General features: G+C 45.0%; 1 protein-coding gene across 3 annotated transcripts in view; it reads left to right on the forward strand.

The window, feature by feature from the left end:
- Window positions 1-7,017: 7,017 nt before the first annotated feature.
- Gigyf2 (GRB10 interacting GYF protein 2) overlaps window positions 7,018-12,917 on the forward strand; it is a 127,543-nt gene continuing 121,643 nt past the window's right edge. For all 3 annotated transcript variants that reach the window (XM_036173789.1, XM_036173790.1, XM_036173792.1), the window contains exon 1: window positions 7,018-7,087. The gene's annotated coding sequence lies outside the window, so the exon portion shown is untranslated. The remainder of the gene's footprint in view (window positions 7,088-12,917) is intronic.

Genomic DNA, 12,917 nt, shown 5'->3' on the forward strand with positions numbered 1-12,917 from the left:
AGAGAAGCAGAACAAGATCATCTTGCCGGTTCCTTAGCTGATCCTATTTCCTCAGACTGGAAACCTCTCAGTCCTCATCCAGAATGAATCTCAGCTGAACTGCTGCTCAAAGCCTGAAAGCTTAACTAGCCAAATGCTGCTAGTTCCTGGTCCTCTTACCTTATATATCTTTCTGCTTTCTGCCATCACTCCCTGGGATTAAAGGCTCACTTTCTGGGATTAAAGGCTGTGTGTCTCCAGGCCTGGCTGTTTTCAATATGGCCTTGAACTCACAGAGATTCAGAGGGATTTCTGCCTCTGGAATGCTAGGATTAAAGGCATTCGCTACCACTGCCTATCCTCTATGTTTAATATTGTGGCTGTTCTGTCTCTGACCCCAGACAAGTTTATTAGGGTGCACAATATTTCAGGGAATACAATACCACCACAGGAGCCTGTCCTGGATCTCACTTTGTAGACCAGACTGGACTAGAACTCACAAAGATTCGCCTGGCTCTGCCTCCTGAGTGCTGGGATTAAGGGTGTGTGCCACCACTGTCCAGCAAACTAGTGGGTTTTATTTGGGTTACTTACAGGAGCAGAAATTACTCCAAGACAGCTACATCACCAAGGCCCACCCAGCATGGGTGATAGCTCGTGAAGGCTGGGAACCTGAAGCATGCTACACAGTGGGCCGGCAGCTCAACAGGTTGGAGAGTATCCTTTCCAGAGGCTCATTTGGTGTAGCTCAGTTCAGTTCTGCTTCTTCCAGGAGGCTGGTCTGGTCTGAGAGTGTTCTTTGAAGTTTGGATTGACAGAGAGTGACTCTCAGCAGTCCTTAGTGTTTACTCTTGGGAGGGAGGGACCTTCTGAATCTGGTCAGTTTTAGGGACTTCCTGTAGTTATTTTGAGTAGTTTACTTTCTGTTTTAAGGAGCTTCCCTTAAATATTTTAGCCTGGAGGAAACTGCTACAGACCACTTAGACTACATGAAACCATGTCTCAACCTTTCACCTCACCACAAAAGGAGAAAAAGGCCAGTGAGATGCCTTAGTGGATGAACTGCCACCAAGCCCAATGACCTGAGTTTTATTCCTGGATCCTATGTTGCTAGAAGAAGAGAACCAACTCCCCAAAGTTGTCCTCTGATCTCCACACTTGGGTTGTAGTGTGCACACAAAGTAAATATAATAATTGTTTTAGAAATAAAAGAACAGAGTCTGGAAGTAGTAATGTACACTTATAATCCCAGCACTCAGGAGGCTGAGGCAGAAATCTTGAGCTGGAGGCCAGGTTAGGCTGCGGAGTTCCATGCCAGTGTAGGTTACACAGAGAGACCCTTTCTCAACCTCCTTCCTGAAAAAACACATATAAAGAGAGATAGTGTTTCAGTTTCTTTTTCTCTTGCTGGGATCCAATATCTTAAGGAAAACAACTTCAGGAAGATTTGTTTTACTCTCAGTTCAGCACACAGACCATCATGGCCGAGTAGTCAAGGCAGCAGCTTGAAGCAGCCCTTTACATCAGGGACAGGGATGAATGAATGCTGCTCCTTAGTTCCCCCTGTCCATTCATAAAGCCCAGGATCCTGGTCAGTGAATGGTGCCATCCACAGTGGGCCAGTCTTTCCATCAAGATAATCCCCTACAGGCATCTGCAGAGGCCTGTCTACCCAGTGATTCTAGATCCTGTCAGGTTGACAGGTAACACTAACAATCACAGATGGAAATATATGACCAGAAATGAGAGGAACAGTTTAATTGTGTATGAGAACTCTGGAACAGTAGAAATATAAACCCTTAAATATATTTGTGGCAGTTTGAATATAATTGGCCCCCATAATCTCATAGGGATTATGGCACTCAGGACATTATTAGGAAGTGTGGCTTTGATGGAGTGGGCATGGCCTTGTTGGAGGAAGTGTCACTGTGGGGGTGGGTTTTGAGGTTGTCTATGCTCAGGATACCGCCCAGTGTGTCAGTCAACTTCCTGGTCCCTGCAAGCCAAGATGTAGCCAGCACAACATCTGCCTTCACGCTGCTGCGCTCCCCACCCTGATGATAATGGACTGAACCTCTGAAATGATAAATGAGACACCCCAATTAAATGTTTTCCTTCATAAGAGTTGCTGTGGTCATGGTCTCTTCACAGCAATAGAAACCCTAACTAAGACAATGTTAAAGATTGAGAAAACAGATAGTATTTTGGGACACAGCATGGAGCATTAGGTGGAATAATGAATATTTTTTTAAAAGATTTTTTATGCCTTAATTTTCTTGGGCATTCAAAGGTTGGAAAAGGATTGAAAATGTCCAAGAAGATTTATAGTAAAAGTCTGCTTTTATGAGATGTAAAAATGGATTTATTTCCACGATTATCATCTCTATGGCCTCTCTGGCTGTTTCTTCAGCTCTCGGGTTTGGTGTCTTCAGACAGTCTTCCCTTGTTTTCCTTTGTTTTGTAGGCCAACCCTCTTAGAGTCCTATGCTGGTTCATTTCCCATCGCTATAACAAAATACTGAAACTTGGTAACTTTGTAAAGAAAAGAGCACCACTCCCAACTCACAGTGATCCTCTCGCCTCATCCTCCTGAGTGCAGAGATTTTAGGTCTAGCTTTATTTCTCCGTTTTTATAAGCGCACCAGCCATATTGGATTAGGGCTTATCCAAACTCATCTCATTTTATCTTGAGTAGCCTTTGAAGATCTGTCACTGGATAAAGTCACATTCTGAGGTGCTTGTGGGTGAGGACGACAGCATCCCTTTTGGGAGATATCCATAATCATGATGTTCCAGACTCTGTTGCTGTGAACAAATTACTCTAAGGCATAATGGCCTCAAAAGTCCTTTTTATTATGCAGGCAGTTTCAATGGATCAGGAATTCAGACAAAGTGCCATAAAGGTGCTTGTCTCTCCTTCATGATGTCTTGGGCTTAGATGCCCTGGGATGACCTGACTGGCAGGGCCAGATTCATCTAGTGGTTTTTTTCCACTCAGACAGAGTCTGGCTGTGGGCTGAGACTTCAGTTGGTGTTGTGGATGAAGAAGCCCCTCCCCCACACCCCCCACACCCCTCATGCACACACACTCAGGCTTCTTCTTGTGGTTTAAACTCAAGGCAGTGTTCTTTTTTTTTTTTTTTTTGGTTTTTCGAGACAGGGTTTCTCTGCGTAGCTTTGCGCCTTTTCTGCATCTCGCTCTGTAATGTAGACCAGGCTGGCCTCGAACTCACAGAGATCTGTGGGTCTCTGCCTCCCGAGTGCTGGGATTAAAGGCGTGGCAGTGTTCTAATTAGCCTTCATTGTCAATCTGACACAGCCTGGAGTTATCCGAGAGGATTGGCTTTCCCATTGAGGAACTGTTTAAGTTACTTTGGCCTGTAGGCCTGTTGGTGGGTGATTGCCTAGGTTGTTAATGGATGTAGAAGGGCCTGGCCCACTGTAGGCAGCAAAATTCCCTGGGCAGGCAATTCCAGGTTGTATAAGAATGCTAGCTAGCTAAGACTAGGCCTGGGAACAGGTTAGCAAGCAACCCTTTCCATGGTTCCTGCCTTGAGTTTCTGCTTAAATTCCTACCATGACTTCCTTCATGTGACCTGGAAGTGTGAGTTTCTTTGGGTTAGTGTAACCACACCCTCAACCAGGGTTTCTCTATGTAGCCTAGGCTGCTAGGCTGTCCTTGAACTCAGAGATCCACCTGACTCTAGTGCTGGGATTAAAGGCATGGACACCCCCCCCCCCCCCCCCCCGACCCAGCTTGGTTAGTGTTTTATCACAAACAAAAAATGAAACTACAGCAGGCAGTCACAAGACATCTGGACCTAGTGAAAACTTTGCTTCAAAAGACACTGTTTAGGGCTGGAGAGATGGCTCAGTGGTTAGGAGCACTGGCTGTTCTTCCAGAGGCCCTGAGTTCAATTCCCAGCAACCACATGGTGGCTCACAACCATCTGTCATGAGATCTGGCGCCCTCTTCTGGAGCACAGGCATAACGCTGTATACATAATAAATAAATCTTAAAAAAAAACAAAACAAAACAGGATGAAGCTATGTTACCCCTCATAATTTAGCACTAGGGAGCCTGTCATTTCATGTCTACTACCCCGTCCATATAGGGACCCAAAGGAAGATAAGTTGACTCTACTTCTGGAAGGGGCAGGGGAAGTTATAGAAGAATATGTTTAATAGACGATATAGCCAAGGTCATTTTAGAAAAATGGAAACTCACAAATGCTGAGCCCAAGTTCATTACCAATTATACCCATTTCGGATTAAACTTCTCAACTCCACTCTCATTTGCAAATGATTTTTTTTTTAATTCCCAATGTCTTGTTCCTAACAATGATACAGTAAAGTGGAAGCTGTTATTTTTCTTAACTAGAACACCCATTGGTCTACTGTTGTACACTTGGTCTTAGCCAAAAGGCTGAGAAGTGATGACTGCTGTTGTACTTTAAAAATCGCTCTTTGGCGAAACATCAGAGAGCTAGTGTGACTAACAGAAGAGAAGGAATGTGCCCTTCCTAAGGGGTACAGAATGGATAATTTGATTGCATAGGTATTTGTTCAGCATTTATCATGTGCCAGGTCGATGACAGCTGCAGAGGCGCACAGGTGAATAATGCAGTATGGACTGTGAATAAAAGCATGGGGTTTCAGTCAGCTTTTATCACCAACACCATCACCACCATCATTCCCTAGATTTGGTTCTTGCTTTCTGTAAGTTTATAAGTTAGGAAGGAACATATGGCCGAGGAACTCTGTTTGGCACTTTCTGATGAAGTCAAACTAATACCACACCACTATCCCTTTCCAAATGAGAGGAAGAAATACCATCTTTCCTTGAGAGCCATACTCTTGCTCAGCAGGGTCAGCATCACCTGGGAGCTGGTAGTAATAGCGGTCTCGAGTGGCCCCTTCAGACTGCCATGCTGCTGAAAGCTATCCTCCATCCTCCTTATTTCCCCTTCCTTTGTTCTTTCTCCTGTATGAGTTACCTTTCTTGTTGCTGTGATAAAATAATCAGGGAATCTTTGCTGACGAGATAAATTGCTAGCCCGCTGTGGTAGCACGCTTCTTTAGTCTCCGCACTGGGGAGGCAGAGGCAGGCAGAGTGTGTAGCCTGTCTGGTCTACAGAATGAGTTCCAGGTCAGCCAGGGCTGCACAGAAAAACCCTGTCTTGAAAAACTAGAGAATGAGTGAGTGGGGATGGGCAGAGAGGGAGAGGAGATCCTATTCTGGCTCACAATTCAAGGGTATTGTCCACCTTGGTGGGGATGGGGGTTGGGGTCGGGGGTGGGCGCTTGTCACGATGGCAGGAGCTTGATGTGGCCGGTCGCATCCCATCCAACGTTAGGAAGCTGTGTATGATGAATGCTTTGCCAGCTTCTGTGCAGCTTGCTTTCTCCTTTTATTCAGTCCAGGACCCCAGCCCATGCAATGGTATTTCCTTCCCATTTTACCGACTTGTGCGTTTTCCCACATCAATGAACATAATCTAGATAGTCTCTCGCAAATTTGTCCAGACATTTGTCTCCATGGTGATTCCAAATCCTATCAAATTGACAGTCGAGATTAATCATCACTCTTCTGAATTTAATGCCCTATTATATAGTTTGACTTTGAAAGGGAATCAAGACTCAAGGAGGGGAGGCAGAGAGGGAGGTTGGCATTTGTATATATGTTTACAGGCGTTGAACCTGTACTCCCAACAGGCTAGGTAGTACTCTATGATTGAGCTCTGAAACTCAAGTTTTCTTTTCTTCCTTTCTTCCTTCCTTCTTTTTTTTTTTTTTCCCCCGAGGCAGGGTTTCTCTGTAGCTTTGGAGCCTGTCCTGGAACTGGCTCTGTAGACCAGGCTGGCCTAGAACTCACAAATATCTGCCTGCCTCTGCCTCCTAAGTGCTGGGATTAAAGATGTGCACCACCACTGCCTGGTCAAACTCAAGTTTTCAATATTTAATTTTAAGATAAAAAAGCCATTTGCGTATATTTGTAAAAAAAAAAAAAAAAAAAGTAAAAGAAAAGAAAAAGAAAAGGTCACGCCTTTAATCCCAGCACTTGGGAGGCAGAGCCAGGCGGATTTCTGTGAGTTCGAGGCCAACCTGGTCTACAGAGTGAGATCCAGGAAAGGCGCAAAGCTACACAGAGAAACCCTGTCTCGAAAAACCAAAAAAAAAAAAAAAAAGGAAAGAAAAAAGAAAAGGTCGATGGGAAGAGCCATGTTAAAAGAGCTGGAAGATATAGTTCACTGTGTAAGACTCTGGGCTGATTCCAAACACCAAAGGAGGTAGAGGGGCATGAAAAGACTAACAGCGCCGGAAAGACCGTGATGACTTGAGATGGTAGCTGTACTAGGTTTAGCAGCTAGAAGTAGAGTATGTCCAGCTAAATACGAGTTTCAGAAAGACAGCAGATAATTTCCTGTCTTCTGTATTGCTGGTTTTCCTACCCGTTATCTAGCAACCCTAAAACGGGAGCGCAATATATAAAGGGATTGTAGGCTCACATGCAGTGGGAGTCAGAACTTTAAAACCCTTCCCAGCTGTCACATTCCAACACTCCAAAATGAATTCCCATTTCTACTAGAGAGGAAACCGCTTTGAATTTCAGTCTCACCCTTTGCTCCACGATGGACAATCTGGCAGGAAAATGCTAGACCAAAAGCTATGGAAAAATTCTAGCTTGGAGAACCAGTTCTTAAGTGATGTGGAGACTTCTGTACTGCAAACGGGCACTGGATTGGGTGCACTGGACAATGAGTCACTGGGCCTCTGGCTGGGCTCCAACCCGGGACACCAGCTCAACTCCTCGATGGGCAGGAGCGCCAGCCAAAGGCCCCAGTGCGCGCCTGCGCCGCCGCTGCCCCTCCCTCTCCCAGCCCCGCATCCGGGTCTCGTGAAGGGGCGTGCCCGGCCGGAGGGGCGGTCCGCAGAGGAAGGGAAAGATGTCGTGGGAAGCTGGAGTGCAGGGAGGGGATGGAGGCGGGGCCGGGGGGCGGGGCGGCGCGCGGGGTCACGTGACGTGCGTGGCGACGTGTCGGCCATCTTGTGTTGTTGAGGCTGAGGATTGACTTGGGTTCTGAGAGACTCCTGTCCCGGACCGCAGGTAACCAGTGGCTCGGTGTGTCTCCCCTGCCCGCGGCCACCCCGCGCCCAGGCCCCGCTGTAGCTCCCCAGGCCGCGGTGGCCTGGCGCCCACCGTCGCGTCCCCGCCATGCCGGGCCGAGCCGGCCGCATGGACACACTTGAGGCTACCCTGCAGCGGCTGCGGCCGGCTGGGGGCGTCAGACGTGTGGACAGGGCAGGTGCGGGGCCGGCAGGATCCTCCTCCCGTGCGAGGGCCGCTGCGGGCCAGGGCGCGTTCCGGCCGAGGGCAGCCCCCCTGCCTTCGCCCCCGTGGCATCGCGGGGGGAAGCCGAGGAGAGGAGGCGGGAGGCGGGGTGGGCAGTGTCAGGCCGGAGGGCTCGCCTTCCGCTGCCCGCTCCTCGGGGCCGGCCGGCCGCCCGCGCAGCCTCGGGGTGCCCCGGCTAACAGCTGCTGCGAGCCGACAGCTGCTCCTGCCGGCGCTCCTGCCCGCACCTGCCCCGGGGAGGTGCGCCCTTGCCTTCCCCACCGAGCATCTGGACTGGGGAAGACTGCTTCCACGGCCGGAGGACGGGTCTGGAGCAGGCCCCAGGCGAGGTGGAGTCATGATCTGATCCTGGGACTGACTGAGAGGCTTGGGAAAGTGGAGCCTGGGGCTGCTCCGGGCCCCCGAATGTTCACACCGGGTCGAAACGGGCAAGCAGTTTCCCACGAAGCACTCTTGAACACTTCAGTTTTGTGGCTGAAATATCAGTCAAGTGAGCAGGGAAGGGAGGGTATGAAAGAAGCAGGTTGTGTGACCGCGTTTGGGAAGCAGTAACGTTGCTTTGCATTTATCTAGCACTGTCTCCCCTCACCTCCCGTTTTCTTGAAAGTCAAAGCACTTAAACACACCTAGTGGCTCCATTAGGAAGGTAAGAAGTCCAACATAACTTAAGAAATTAAGGGACTTGAATCCGTGAAGGCTTCCTACCATATAACTTGGATTATAGGTAGTTTTGGTTCAGACTATAGTCTTCTGTAGTTTCTCTCAACAATAACTTCATGATACAATTTATCTTTTTTTTTTTTTTTTGCTTTTTGAGACAGGGTTTCTCTGTAGCTTTGCGCCTTTTCTGGGACTCACTTGGTAGCCCAGGCTGGCCTTGAACTCACAGAGATCCGCCTGGCTCTGCCTCCCAAGTGCTGGGATTAAAGGCGTGCGCCACCACCGCCTGGCTTATCCTCCTTTTTGTATGTTAATTTTCATCCTTTTAATTTTGTGGCTCTGACCAGCAGATATTGTCATTTTGGTTAGAACACATACTTTGTCCTCATTTAATGATGTTTTCCTAGTGTAGCAGCTTTTGAATTGCTTACACTGGGATGTATACTTTATTGTCACATTAGAAGACACTAGAAAAACACTTAGAAGTTACACGTACCTGGAAAAATATCACCAACATTGAAGAGTTAACATAGATGATGTTAGTGATTTGCTAGAAAGGAAAAGACCATACCTTGTTTGTTTTGTCGCTGGAGAAGAAGGGACTATTTACTATTTGCTGCCGGTCATTCTTTTTTGGACAAACTTCAAGTACTTACTTCAGTGATAATATGCTGAGAACAAAAATTTCTGTTATGGAGTTCATTTCTAAACATCTGAACACTTAAGTAAAAATATGCAAATGCTTCCTGATGTAATGATGGGGCTACATCCCTTAACCTGATTGAAAGTTGAAAATAATTGTAAGCTGAAAATGCATTTAATACAGTCAGCCTACTGCCCATTATAACAGCAAAGCCTCCTGTAGAATCTTATTTCCCCCTTGTGATTGTATGGCTAGATTGTGATAGTGTGGCTCTCTGTTCCTAGCCAGCAATGCTAGGGAGTATTGTACCACGTATTGCTAACTCAGGAAGAAATCAAAATTTGAGGAATGATTTCCACTGAGCCCATATTTTTACATCATAGTAAAGTGGAAAATCTTAAGTCAAACAGTTCTGTGCAGGGACCATCTGTATAATGTAGGAGTAATTGATATTGAAAAAAATGAGATAGGGAGACAGGATAATAGTTGTGGGAAGGGTTAATTTTTAAATTTAGTCCCTTGAGGAGTCTTTACAGGTAAGCACAAATTTGAGGAAACACCTGATAGGCAGGGTGCTTCAGCCTAAGGCAAAAAGGGCAAAAACCCTAAGACAAGACAAAACTTAGGTGGGACCTATCAAGGGCTTGCTGGGAAGAGCACCAGGCTGTCTAGTCTGGAAAGACTGGAGTGAGGAAGAAACTGAGCCATGTGTCTACACATTGATTAGATGGATCATTCACTGTTCTGGAATCTTTTCTTTTCCTTGTGACTTTTTTTTTCTTTTTTTAAATTTATTTTTGTGCATTGGTGTTTTCCCTGCATATATGTTTGTGTGAGGGCATTGGATCCTGGAGTTACAGACAGTTGTCAGCTGCCATGTTGGTGCAGGGAATTGAACCTGGGTCCTATGGAAGACGCGGTGCTCTTAGCTGCTGAACCATCTCTCCAGGCCCCCCTCCTTGTGACTTTGACTCTGTGTGTGTGTGTGTGTGTGTGTGTGTGAGAGAGAGAGAGAGAGAGACAGAGACAGAGACACTGACTGACACTGTGTAACCCAGACTGACCTCAAACTTGCTATTCTCCTGTCTCAGCCTTTAAAATGATGTGTTCTATGGAAAAATCTTAGGAAAATCAGATTCTGTAGACTTAAGCCAAGATCCCTCTCTCCCATTCTTTTGGAAAACTCAGGATGTTCAGATGTTTCAGGGAATTCTAATGAATTATTTTAAAACAAATTCTTTTTCTTTCTTTCTTTTTCTTTTTCTTTTTTCTTTTTTCTTGGTTTTTCGAGACAGGGTTTCTCTGTGTAGCTTTGCGCCTTTCCTGGACTCACTTGGTAGACCAGGCTGGCCTCAAACTCACAGAGATCCGCCTGGCTTTGCCTCCCCAGTGCTGGGATTAAAGGCGTGCGCCAGAATTATTTTAAAAATAAGTTTTTAGATGCGATTGGTGTTAGGCTGCCTGGATATACTTTTCAGTAGGAATGGCCTTTAAGGAAGGGCATCCCAGCTTCTTGACTGAAGTAGGAGCATGCAAGCTCAGGGATTACCTGGTAACTCGTGAGACACTAAGACTCAAAAGAGCCCAGGAGTAATAGCTCAGTGGTAGACCACTTCATGCCTGATGACTAGGTTCAGTATTCAGTACTCAAAACAAAAAAGGAATTGGAAATTTTAGAATATTCGGAAATGTAGGGAAATGAGGAATTGCCCTTGGACACTTGGAATATAATCAAATAAATCAGTATATTAACTCAATTATCCGTAAGTGGTTAGTAAGGAGTGTTTTGTAATTCTCTACAGCCCTGCTTGTTTTTAACTGGCTCAGGGACCTCTCCCCTAATATGTATGGGTACCCCTTACATGATTTTGTTGTGTAGAGTGTTACCTGTGTTTTCTTTTTTACCTTTCAGACTAACTCTGAAATTGATATGCTTAATAGACTAGCGAATTTTTTTCCCTGAGGGCCTTTCAACTTATTTTTATATTCATAAATGGCTGATTTAGTAATCTTTCATGTTTAACTTACTTGATAAATGTAGTATTCTGACTTTTGAAGCATTTGGGGGGGGCTGATTAATTGCCTGTATGAAAAATAATTTATAGTAGGCTTGCCTCAAAGTCCTATGAAGCAAGGTCAGAGTATGAATGGAGTTTTGCAGCTTAAGAGGACATAGTGATGGTGGTGCTGAGGCGGTGTTTTCAGTAATTACATCTAGATCTTGTTCCCATGCTGAATCTTTGAAATGACATTTCCAAACTATAATGTCTCTGATGTCATATCAGTTTATTTGTTCTCATTACTCTGCATTTTAATACTCCATACATGTATTTTCTTTTTGTTGACCTTCACAAGGGAAGATACGTTGATAGTAATTGCTGTCTGGGAAGACCTTTTTAGGTGGAAAGATAAATTTTATTCCTGGCTTTTCTAAAAGATCTATAGTTTGTACCATTTAAAAAGACTGACTTCTTTTTTTTTCAGTTCTTCATTAGTCCCTGCTTACTAAATTTAATGTACTTTCTGTTTTATTCTATAGTTGGACCAGTCTCATAGGTTGAAGCTACAATTTATGTGCTGTTAATCTACGTATATTAGAGGCAAGTTAAATGTCCCATTTTCCTTCAATAGTTTGAATTTTCTTAATGTTGCTTGTTCATTCTTGTAAAAGTCTGAACCTATTTTAAAAATTTCACCTTGATCTGCATTAACATTTTAAAAAAATTACGTGTGTGTGGTGTGTGTGTGTGTGTGTGTGTGTGTGTGTGTGTGTGTGTGTGTATGTATGTATGAATGCATCCATGCCATTGAGTGCCTGTGGAGGTCAGTGAACAACTTGTGGAAGTTGGTTTTCTCCATCCCTCGTGTGGCTTCCAGGAATTAAGCTAAGATTGTCGGGCTTGGCACCAGGGCCTTAACTCCTTGAGCCATCTGTGGTCCCCTTGTTAGTGTTTTCTGGTGATGTTTTAGAGTTGCCATGAAGAATTATATCTCTAAAACAGAAATCTTTTTTCCCCCCTCGAGATAGGGTTTCTCTGTAGCTTTGGAGGCTGGCATGGAACTCGCTTTGTAGCCCAGGCTGGCCTCGAACTCACAGAGATCCACCTGCCTCTGCCTCCAGAGTGCTGGGATTACAGGCATGCGCCACCACCGCCCAGCGAAATTATTTTTTTATTTTGTAAGTTTATTTTCTTTTGTTTAAAAAATATTTGAGTTTTATCTGTGGAGATCAGAGGACAACTTTGTCTCTTGGCTCTTCCCCTCCAACATACAGGGCACTGGAGTTGGAACTCAGGTCATTAGGCTTAAAGGCAAGTGTCCATACCCTCTGAACTGTGTGATAGTCTTCCTCGTCCCTGCCCCCCATCCTCCCCTAACTAGAGGCCTTGTAGACCAAACCAGCCTTGAACTATGTAGCTGAGGATGACCTTGAATCTCTTGATCCTCCTGTCTCCACCAGAGTGATAATGTTACTAGCCTGTGCTCTCACCCTATCTCCCCATAGAGTGCTGGAAATCAAACCCAGAGCCTTATGCATGCCAAGCAAGTATTCTTCATTGAATTAATTATATATATCTTGAGCCCCAGAACTTAATATTATTGACTAGATTATTATTTTTTAATTTTATCGTGTTCTCATATTAATAAGAAGAACACTAATTTCATAGGAATATAAAATGATATGTTCCAGCCAGGTGGTGGTGGTGGCGGCGGCACACGACTTTAATCCCAGCACTCGGGAGGCAGAGGCAGGTGGATCTCTCTCTGTGAGTTCGAGGCCAGCCTGGTCTCCAAAGCGAGTTCCAGGAAAGGCGCAAAGCTACATAGAGAAACCCTGTCTTGAAAAACAAACAAACAAACAAATAAAAACCAAAAACAAAAGATACGTTCCATTGTTGACTTGCCTTTAATTTTATGTGAGGTAGGGAGAAAAGGGAAGAAATTTGAAAAGAAAAAAATATTCCTTTAGGTCACCAAAATTAATTTTATAAAAATGTTTTCCAACTAGCCATAGTGGTACAGCCCAGTAATCCCAGGACTTGGGAAGTGTAGGCTAGAGGATCAGGAACTCAAGGTCATCCTCTGCTACGTAGTGAGTTTGGAGGTCAGCCTGGGCTACAGGAAAGACTGTCTCAAAAACAAGAAAACAAAACTGCTTTTCAAGTTACCTCTCTAGAGTAAGGAACACAATTATTATTTTTTCTTGTTGTTAACTAAAATGTTTTATTAACTTAGCTTAGGAGATAACTTTGGAGTTTATGTTCTTAAGTCTATAGGAGA

The sequence above is a fragment of the Onychomys torridus genome, chromosome 23, assembly GCF_903995425.1.
Source record: "Onychomys torridus chromosome 23, mOncTor1.1, whole genome shotgun sequence".
Taxonomy (NCBI): domain Eukaryota; kingdom Metazoa; phylum Chordata; class Mammalia; order Rodentia; family Cricetidae; genus Onychomys; species Onychomys torridus.